This window comes from Rattus norvegicus, chromosome 1, assembly GCF_021556685.1.
Source record: "Rattus norvegicus strain SHRSP/BbbUtx chromosome 1, alternate assembly SHRSP_T2T, whole genome shotgun sequence".
NCBI classification, from domain to species: Eukaryota; Metazoa; Chordata; class Mammalia; order Rodentia; family Muridae; genus Rattus; species Rattus norvegicus.
Window position 1 is genome coordinate 246148017 of NC_141534.1, and position 11639 is coordinate 246159655.

Sequence of the window (11639 nt, forward strand, 5' to 3'; positions counted from 1 at the left end):
TCCACAGGCTCCCCACTCTAACACGTTGGAGCCAGCTTACCAGGAAACCTACAAGCAGGAACAGCTCTACCCTGTTGCCCAGGCAAGGTACAAGGCCCAATCTCCTGAGTTTTTGCAACTAGTGAGGGACATGGCCACTTCTACTCTCATAAACCTGAGGCCAATTCTCCCACCTGTTATAGATGGCAAGAAACGAAGGAGAGGAAGAAGGCGTCTCTCCCTTGTCTGAGCCACCACCCAGCAAACCAGAAGCAGGGCTAGCCCACCACAACCTGTCCATCTAGGACCAGCTCTACTATGCTGCCCATTCTCTGGAGTCCTGCAGCTGATGAGGAGTAGGGACAGCTCTTCTGCTTTCATGAAACCAGGACCAGGTCTCCTACCTGCCGTAGGTGCTTAGCGGAAAGGGGGAATGAAGGTATCTCTCCTTTCTTTGTACCACCTCACAAGATACAAGTGGATGTCCCATACTTGTATCTCAGGGGCTTGTTTGCACCCAAATCCTGGAATGTGTAGCCCACTCTTCTGAGTACTGCAGCTGGCTACGGATAGGGTCAGCTCTCCTGCTGTCATGCCACCAAGGCCGACTCTCCCACAATGTCCAGGTGAGGGTTGGGGGCAGCTCTGCAGAGCCCTCAAGTGACTCATGAGTGGTCTCAGGGATGCTATGACATATTCATACATTATAGCACTGGGTAGGGGCCACAGTGGTCATGGTCTGGTGCCCCAAGGCCTAAGCAGTTCCAGGTTGTTGGCCAATTCCAGGCTAGTTTCCTGTCTGGGCTCCATGGGGACTGTCTAGTGGTTGCCTGGCCTGCCCAAGTGGTCCTTTTCAAAGGCTGTCTGTCTCAGACTCACTTCTGCCCTGGGCCTGAAGTCCCAGTTGGGGTTCTTCTTGTCCTTGGCTTGCTTCCCATCCTGGGAATCTGGCCAGGTCTGCTTTCTTTCTGGGAATGTTAGGCTACTAATTCAAATGTTCATACATCAGAATAGACTGTAGACCTAGTATCTCCCCTCTCTGCCACCTACTGATGTACATGTGACACAGCAAAACATCTGCAATGTCTCTAGGGACAGGTGTCTGACTCTACTGTAATGAGAGACATAAATAGTGTGTATATCTGGATGGGAGAGGAGGTGGGAAAAAACTGGGAAGAGTAGGTGAAGCAAAATCCTTAGTTAGAATATACTGTAGTGAAAAGTTCAGTAAAAGATTAAATGTAAATGGCCAAATGAATTATAGGCAAATTTCCAGAAACAAATACAAATGTTCGAAAACATTTGAAAAAAATGTTCAAAATATTTGACCATAAGAAAATAGAAAGTAAACATACTTTGAGATTCCATTTCATCATGGTCAGAACACTGTCAACAAGAAAGCAAACAAGAAACGTTGGTGAGTATGTGGGAAAAGAGGAACCTTATATACTGAAGACTGGATGCAATAAAAGCTAGAAGAGCCTCTCTGGAAGTCAGTTAGGAGTATCCTTAAAAATATAAAAATAGAATACCATCTGACCTAGCTGTATCACTACTGGGTATATCCTATTAGAGCAGAACACAGATACTTGCACACTCGTGTTTAATGCTGAATTATTTGCAATAGCCAAGATAGAAAGCTAGCCTAGATGCCAATCTTTAGATGCAGGTCAAGGAAAATAAATAAAGAATGGAATTTTAATCACCCATCAAGAAAGTGAATTTATCTCATTTGTAGGAAAATTAACAGAAGTGGAGATTATCATGTTTAGTAAAATTAGTCAGTAAAGGTAAATGCCATGTTGTCTCTACTATGCTGACCTATATGGAAATCTAAATATACACGAATATGTGTTTTTGTGTGACAAGAAAGTAAAAGGAAACACTGAGAGGGAGGAGTAGTGGGCCTTGAAGGAGAGCAAAGAGAAGCAAGAGAGAGTAATTGCAAAGAAAAAGAAAATACTACACAATTTCGCTCAGATATAAAAGGTAAATGAAAATAGACATGTTGTGTATTTCATGTGAGTTATATGTACATACATACACACACATGAAAGGAAAGAATAACTGGATTAAGGTCAGGGAACAGGAGTGTTACAAAAACGATTAAGATATATTAACATCCTAATATATATGAAATAATAAATAATAATAATGTGCAAAATTTCCACAATCAACCCCTTGTATGCTAAAATTACTTTTAAAAACTTTTTAAAATAGAATACAAATTGGCAAAGAAGAAACAAAGGTATCAGTATTCTAAAATGATATGATAGGATACAAAAGCTACCCCAAAAATTCTACCAGAGAACTTCTGCTGATAAACAACTTAAGCAAAGTGCGTGGATATAAAATTAACTCAAACAGTAGCCTTCCTTTATACAAATGATACACAGGCTGAGAAAGAAATTGGGGAAACAACTCCCTTCACAATAGTCACAAATAATATAAAATATCTTGAACCAAACAAGTGAAAGATCTGTACACAGTAACTTCAAGATTAAAGATAGAAATCAAAGAAGATCTCAGAAAATGGAGAGATCTCTCATGCTCATGGATTTGCAGAATAAACAGTAAAAATGGCCATCGTACCAAAGGCAATCTACAAATTCAATGCAATCCCCCACAAAATCCCAACACAATTCTTCAAAGACATGGAAAAAGCAAATCTCAAATTCATCTGGAAAGGCAAAAAAATAAAAAAAAAGAAAAGTAAAAACAATTGTTAACAGTAAAAGAACGTCTGGGGAAATCACCATTCATGACCTCAAGCTCTACTACGAAACTATAGTGATAAAAACCGCCTAGTATTGGTGCAAAGACAGACAGGTTGATTAAATAGATTTGAGGACCAAGAAATAAAACCACACTTACACACTTGATCTTTAGCAAAGAAGGCAAAAAGAAAGCATCTTCAATAAATGGATGCTGGTCTAACTGGCTGTCTGTATGTAGAAAAATGAAAATAGGCCCATATTTATCACCTTGCACAAAGTTCAAGTCTAAGTAGATCAAGGACCTCAACATAAAACCATATACACTGCATGAAATAGAAGAGAAAGTGGGGAAGAGCCCAGAAATCATTGTCACGGGGAAATTTTCCTAAACAGAACTCCAGTGCTTCAGGCTCTAAGATCAAGAATTGATAAATGGGACCACATGAAACTGGAAAACTTCTGTAAGGCAAAGGACATAGTCAATAAGACAAATTGGCAACCTACAGATTGGGAAAAAAATCTTCACTAACCCCATATCTAATATAGGGCTAATATCCAAAATATATAAAGAACTCAAGAAGCTAACCACCAAAAAAAAAATTCAATCAAAAAATAGGATATAGAACTAAACCAAGAATTCAAAAGAGAGGAATCTCGAATTGCTGAGAAACACCTAAAGAAAAATGTTCAACATCCTTAGTGCAAATCAAAATGACCCTAAGATTCCAACTTACACCAATCAGAATGGCTAGGATCAAAATCTCATGTGACAACACATGCTGGTGAGGATGTGGAGAAAGGAACACTCTTCCATTGCTGGCAGGATTGCAAACTGGTACAACCACTCTGAAAATCAATTTGGGGGTTCCTCAGAAAACCAGAAATAGCCAGTCCTACCTAAATATCCAGAAATAATACTCTTGGGAATATACCCAAAAGATGCCCAACTGGGCCAAAGGGGCACATGTTCCACTATGTTCACAGCAGTCATATTTGTGATAGCCAGAAGCTGGAAACAATCCAGATATCCCACAACAGAGGAATGGACACATAAAATGTGATTCAGTTACACAATAGAATACTATTCAGCTATTAAGAATGAAAACAGCCTGAGTTTTGCAGACAAATTGATGGAACTAGAAAATATCATCCTGAGTGAGGTAACTCAGACTCAAAAGGACATGCATGGTTATATTCTCACTAATAAGTGGATATTAGCCAAAATAGTACAGAATACCCAAGATACAGTCCACACAAAACTCAAAATGGTCAAAAAGTTGAAGGGCCCAAGTAAGGATACCTCAGTCCCACTTGTGAGGGAGAAGAAAGTAACCACAAGTGGGGAGAGAGGGAGGTACCTGGGAAGGAAAGGAGACTGAGCAGAGGAGGGAAACATGATCTGGTATTGGGTGGGGAAAGGACTGAAGCCCTGAGGGCCAGCAGAAAGAATGGAAACAGGTAACTTAGGGAGGTAGGAAGTTGGGAGGACCCTCCAGAATGTACCAGAGACCTGGAAAGTGAGAGACTCTCAGGATTCAAGGGGATGGGCCCTACAATGGGGAGAGAGAACTTGTAGAGCCCACCTCCAGCAGAAAGGCAGGGCATCAAGTGAGGGATGAGGTTGCTATCCTACAGTCTAAACTCTGACTCGTAATTGTTCCTCTCTGAAAGAGCTTCAGGAATGGAAATGGAGAAGAACCTGAGGAAAAGGAGGTCCAGTGACAGGCCCAAAGGGGGATCAAGCTCAAGGGGAGGCCCTGAGGCATGATACCATCACTGAGGCTATGGGGTGCTCACAAAAAGGGACCTATCATGACTGCCCTCTGAAAGACCCAACAAAGAGCTGAAAGAGTCAGATGCAGATATTTGCACCCAATTAATGGACAGAAGCTGCTGACCCCTGTGGTTAAATTAGGGAAAAGCTGGAAGAAGCTGAGGAGGAGGGCAACACTATAAGAGGACCAGCAGACTCAATTAATTTGGACCCCGAGATATCTCAGACACTGAGATCTCTCAGATACTGGATAAGCAACCAAGCAGCATACTCCAGCTGATATGAGGCCCCAAACACATATACTGCAGAGGACTGCTGGGTCTGGGTTCAGTCAGAGAAGTTGTACCTAACCCTCAAGAGACTGGAGGCCCCAGGGAGTTTACAAGTCGGGCGGGGTGGAAAGGGAGGGGACATCCTTGTGGAACAACAACAAAAACAACAAAAACTATTAAGAAACATAATAGTTTCACAAACACATGTAATTTTTATATTAAGGGAAACAGTAAATGTTAGTGGAGGGATCAAGTCTGTTAATATGTAACATATCAAAGTATTAGACAGCAACATACCTTGATAAAGCCAAATACACTTTATCCTAGTCTCTTGTACATATGAATAGTCTAGCAACAAGCCTGTGCACAATCACACATACGCAAACACCATTCATAAGTTATTCAGAAAGCCTTAAATGAATTCTATCTTTCCTAGCAACACACTCATGAAAATTGCTGATGCCAAGATGTGCTTGCAGACAGGAGCCTGGCATGGCTGTCCTCTGAGAGGCTCTACCGTTGGCTGACTAAGACAGATGCAGATACTCACAGACAACCATCAGATTGAGTTTGGGGACCCCAATGGAAGAGTTAAGGAAAGGACTGAAGGAGCTGAAGGGGATTGCACCCCTATAAAAGGAACAACAGTATCTACTAACCAGATGCCTGAGAGCTCCCAGGGACTAAGCCACCAACCAAAGAACATACATGGGCTGGTCCAAGGTCCCAGCTGCATATGTTGCAGAGGACTGCCTTGTCTGGCCTCAGTAGGAGGTGTTTTGCTTAGTCCTGTGGAGGCTTGATGCCCCAGAGAAGGGGGTGCCAGAAGGGTGAGGTGGAAGTTGGGGGGGAGTACCCTCTTAGAGGTAAAGGGAAGGAAGAATTAGGTAAGGGTGTGTGGAGGGGGAACTGGGAGAAGGGGGCAACATTTCAAATGTAAATAAATTGGGGTTGGGGATTTAGCTCAGCGGTAGAGCCCTTGCCTAGGAAGCGCAAGGCCCTGGGTTCGGTCCCCAGCTCCGGAAAAAAAAAAAAAGAATCAAATGCTCTCAAATGTAAATAAATTATATATATATACATATACATATACATATATATACACACACACACATATATATATATATATATATATATATATATATATATATATATTCAGCAGTTGGCAATTACTATGCCAGGGTTTCACCTTTGCTACAACTCACTGGCAGTGAGTTGTGTGTTTCTCACGAAATCAGGTCAGTTCCAAGTGACATGGCTGTAGGTTACTGTGTGCTTACGTATAAGGTATTTCTTTCCCGGCATCTTACCCTCTTTGTTAAATAAAGCAGAATTACCAAAGGAGAACTGGCAGAGGGATTAAGTATTGCAATCATAGTGTTGTGGGAAGACTGAGAGAGAAGAAGGCTCTAGGCTGCTTTCTTAGGTGTCTCCAGAATGGTGCTGAACAGATCCCACTGAGGAAGGCACAGTCCACAGACCATCTCTATGAAATTAACCCAGCACCATAGGCACCCATTCACTGTGCAACAGTCTGTGAATACCATCAATCTGGAGTGCAAACATCCAAATCTGTAATTCCAAGATTAGAGTTGAGTTAATGAGCCATTATGGTGTCCAGGCATATTAATGTTGACACTTAAAAATGAGGAGTGGAATCTGAAACTGAAATATCAAATCCCACCTGGCTAACAATTACACCTGGCTGTCTCCTTAGGTAGTCTTTCAAAACTGAATTCAAGAAATAACATGCTTCCTGGTTGCTGCCGCCGCAGAGAGCCCATGGGCAGCACCCCGCCAGCAAACTTGAGCCTCGGGACCACAGGTAAGACCAACTTGTCTGTTGCAAGAAGGCTGCCTGGTGAAATCGGGACACACAGAGGCAGAATTCCTCTAGGACTGGGCACGTCCTGGGTTTACCGGAAGTCCCACACCCGCGGATCCCAGCCCGCAGCAGCTCACTGCTCCCAGACCCCGTGGGAAAGAGACCTCACCACCTGGTCAGGTGGGCACTCCTGAGGCTGCATAAGCTCCCGGAAGGGGCAGCACAGGTCTTCCTGGTTGCTGCCGCCGCAAAGAGCCCGTGGGCAGCACCCCACGAGCGAACTTGAGCCTCGGGACCACAGGTAAGACCAACTTTTCTGCTGCAAGAAAGCTGCCTGGTGAACTCAAGACACAGGCCCACAGGAACAGCTGAAGACCTGTAGAGAGGAAAAACTACACGCCCGAAAGCAGAACACTCTGTCCCCATAACTGACTGAAAGAGAGGAAAACAGGTCTACAGCACTCCTGACACACAGGCTTATAGGACAGTCTAGCCACTGTCAGAAATAGCAGAACAAAGTAACACTAGAGATAATCTGATGGCAAGAGGCAAGCACAGGAACACAAGCAACAGAAACCAAGACTACATGCCATCATCGGAGCCCAATTCTCCCACCAAAACAAACATGGAATATCCAAACACACCAGAAAAGCAAGATCTAGTTTCAAAATCATATTTGATCATGATGCTGAAGGACTTCAAGAAAGACGTGAAGAACTCCCTTAGGGAAACACAGGAAAACATTAATAAACAAGTAGAAGCCTACAGAGAGGAATCGCAAAAATCCCTGAAAGAATCGCAAAAATCCCTGAAAGAATTCCAGGAAAACACAATCAAACAGTTGAAGGAATTAAAAATGGAAATAGAAGCAATCAAGAAAGAACACATGGAAACAACCCTGGATATAGAAAACCAAAAGAAGTGACAAGGAGCTGTAGATACAAGCTTCACCAACAGAATACAATAGATGGAAGAGAGAATCTCAGGAGCAGAAGATTCCATAGAAATCATTGACTCAACTGTCAAAGATAATGTAAAGCGGAAAAAGCTACTGGTCCAAAACATACAGGAAATCCAGGACTCAATGAGAAGATCAAACCTAAGGATAATAGGTAGAGAAGAGAGTGAAGACTCCCAGCTCAAAGGACCAGTAAATATCTTCAACAAAATCATAGAAGAAAACTTCCCTAACCTAAAAAAAGAGATACCCATAGGCATACAAGAAGCCTACAGAACTCCAAATAGATTGGACCAGAAAAGAAACACCTCCCGTCACATAATAGTCAAAACACCAAACGCACAAAATAAAGAAAGAATATTAAAAGCAGTAAGGGAAAAAGGTCAAGTAACATATAAAGGGAGACCTATCAGAATCACACCAGACTTCTCGCCAGAAACTATGAAGGCCAGAAGATCCTGGACTGATATCATACAGACCCTAAGAGAACACAAATGCCAGCCCAGGTTACTGTATCCTGCAAAACTCTCAATTAACATAAATGGAGAAACCAAGATATTCGATGACAAAACCAAATTTACACAATATCTTTCTACAAATCCAGCACTACAAAGGATAATAAATGGTAAAGCCCAACATAAGGAGGCAAGCTATACCTAGAAGAAGCAAGAAACTAATCGTCTTGGCAACAAAACAAAGAGAGTGAAAGCACACAAACATAACCGCACATCCAAATATGAATATAACGGGAAGCAATAATCACTATTCCTTAATATCTCTCAACATCAATGGCCTCAAATCCCCAATAAAAAGAAATAGATTAACAAACTGGATACGCAACGAGGACCCTGCATTCTGCTGCCTACAGGAAACACACCTCAGAGACAAAGACAGACACTACCTCAGAGTGAAAGGCTGGAAAACAATTTTCCAAGCAAATGGTCAGAAGAAGCAAGCTGGAGTGGCCATTCTAATATCAAATAAAATCAATTTTCAACTAAAAGTCATCAAAAAAGATAAGGAAGGACACTTCATATTCATCAAAGGAAAAATCCACCAGGATGAACTCTCAATCCTAAATATCTATGCCCCAAATACAAGGGCACCTACATACGTAAAAGAAACCTTACTAAAGCTCAAAACACACATTGCACCTCACACAATAATAGTGGGAGATTTCAACACCCCACTCTCATCAATGAACAGATCATGGAAACAGAAATTAAACAGTGATGTTGACAGACTAAGAGAAGTCATGAGCCAAATGGACTTAACGGATATTTATAGAACATTCTATCCTAAAGCAAAAGGATATGCCTTCTTCTCAGCTCCTCATGGTACTTTCTCCAAAATTGACCATATAATTGGTCAAAAAACTGGCCTCAACAGGTACAGAAAGATAGAAATAATCCCATGCGTGCTATCGGACCACCACGGCCTAAAACTGGTCTTCAATAACAATAAGGGAAGAATGCCCACCTATACGTGGAAATTGAACAATGCTCTACTCAATGATAACCTGGTCAAGGAAGAAATAAAGAAAGAAATTAAAAACTTTTTAGTATTTAATGAAAATGAAGGTACAACATACCCAAACTTATGGGACACAATGAAAGCTGTGCTAAGACGAAAACTCATAGCACTGAGTGCCTGCAGAAAGAAACAGGAAAGAGCATATGTCAGCAGCTTGAGGGCACACCTAAAAGCTCTAGAACAAAAAGAAGCAAATACACCCAGGAGGAGTAGAAGGCAGGAAATAATGAAACTCAGAGCTGAAATCAACCAAGTAGAAACAAAAAGGACCATAGAAAGAATCAACAGAACCAAAAGTTGGTTTTTTGAGAAAATCAACAAGATAGATAAACCCTTAGCCAGACTAACGAGAGGACACAGAGAGTGTGTCCAAATTAACAAAATCAGAAATGAAAAGGGAGACATAACTACAGATTCAGAGGAAATTCAAAAAATCATCAGATCTTACTATAAAAACCTATATTCAACAAAACTTGAAAATCTTCATGAAATGGACAATTTCCTAGACAGATACCAGGTACCGAAGTTAAATCAGGAACAGATAAACCAGTTAAACAACCCCATAACTCCTAAGGAAATAGAAGCAGTCATTAAAGGTCTCCCAACCAAAAAGAGCCCAGGTCCAGACGGGTTTAGTGCAGAATTCTATCAAACCTTCATAGAAGACCTCATACCAATATTATCCAAACTATTCCACAAAATTGAAACAGATGGAGCACTACCGAATTCCTTCTACGAAGCCACAATTACTCTTATACCTAAACCACACAAAGACACAACAAAGAAAGAGAACTTCAGACCAATTTCCCTTATGAATATCGACGCAAAAATACTCAACAAAATTCTGGCAAACCGAATTCAAGAGCACATCAAAACAATCATCCACCATGATCAAGTAGGCTTCATCCCAGGCACGCAGGGATGGTTTAATATACGGAAAACCATCAACGTGATCCATTATATAAACAAACTGAAAGAACGAAACCACATGATCATTTCATTAGATGCTGAGAAAGCATTTGACAAAATTCAACACCCCTTCATGATAAAAGTCCTGGAAAGAATAGGAATTCAAGGCCCATACCTAAAGATAGTAAAAGCCATATACAGCAAACCAGTTGTTAACATTAAACTAAATGGAGAGAAACTTGAAGCAATCCCACTAAAATCAGGGACTAGACAAGGCTGCCCACTCTCTCCTACTTATTCAATATAGTTCTTGAAGTTCTAGCCAGAGCAATCAGACAACAAAAGGAGATCAAGGGGATACAGATCGGAAAAGAAGAGGTCAAAATATCACTATTTGCAGATGATATGATAGTATATTTAAGTGATCCCAAAAGTTACACCAGAGAACTACTAAAGCTGATAAACAACTTCAGCAAAGTGGCTGGGTATAAAATTAACTCAAATAAACCAGTTGCCTTCCTCTATACAAAAGAGAAACAAGCCGAGAAAGAAATTAGGGAAACGACACCCTTCATAATAGACCCAAATAATATAAAGTACCTCGGTGTGACTTTAACCAAGCAAGTAAAAGATCTGTACAATAAGAACTTCAAGACACTGAGGAAAGAAATTGAAGAAGACCTCAGAAGATGGAAAGATCTCCCATGCTCATGGATTGGCAGGATTAATATAGTAAAAATGGCCATTTTACCAAAAGCAATCTACAGATTCAATGCAATACCCATCAAAATACCAATCCAATTCTTCAAAGAGTTAGAACAATTTGCAAATTCATCTGGAATAACAAAAAACCCAGGATAGCTAAAGCTATCCTCAACAATAAAAGGACTTCAGGGGGAATCACTATCCCTGAACTCAAGCAGTATTACAGAGCAATAGTGATAAAAACTGCATGGTATTGGTACAGAGACAGACAGATAGACCAATGGAATAGAATTGAAGACCCAGAAATGAACCCACACACCTATGGTCACTTGATTTTTGACAAAGGAGCCAAAACCATCCAATGGAAAAAAGATAGCATTTTCAGCAAATGGTGCTGGTTCAACTGGAGGGCAACATGTAGAAGAATGCAGATCGATCCATGCTTATCACCCTGTACAAAGCTTAAGTCCAAGTGGATCAAGGACCTCCACATCAAAGCAGACACACTCAAACTAATAGAAGAAAAACTAGGGAAGCATCTGGAACACATGGGCACTGGAAAAAATTTCCTGAACTAAACACCAATGGCTTATGCTCTAAGATCAAGAATCGACAAATGGGATCTCATAAAACTGCAAAGCTTCTGTAAGGCAAAGGACACTGTGGTTAGGACAAAACGGCAACCAACAGATTGGGAAAAGATCTTTACCAATCCTACACCAAAATATACAAAGAACTCAAGAAGTTAGACCGCAGGGAAACAAATAACCCTATTAAAAAATGAGGTTCAGAGCTAAACAAAGAATTCACAGCTGAGGAATGCCGAATGCCTGAGAAACACCTAAAGAAATGTTCAACATCTTTAGTCATAAGGGAAATGCAAATCAAAACAACCCTGAGATTTCACCTCACACCAGTGAGAATGGCTAAGATCAAAAACTCATTAACTCAAATAAATCAGTTGCCTTCC

At 41.0% G+C, this 11639-nt stretch overlaps 1 non-coding gene across 1 annotated transcript; it reads right to left on the minus strand.

The window, feature by feature from the left end:
* Positions 1–952: 952 nt before the first annotated feature.
* Positions 953–1078, minus strand: LOC120100447 (small nucleolar RNA SNORA17). Its single transcript, XR_015655994.1, has one exon. It is a non-coding gene; the product is annotated as a small nucleolar RNA SNORA17 (small nucleolar RNA).
* Positions 1079–11639: the final 10561 nt, after the last annotated feature.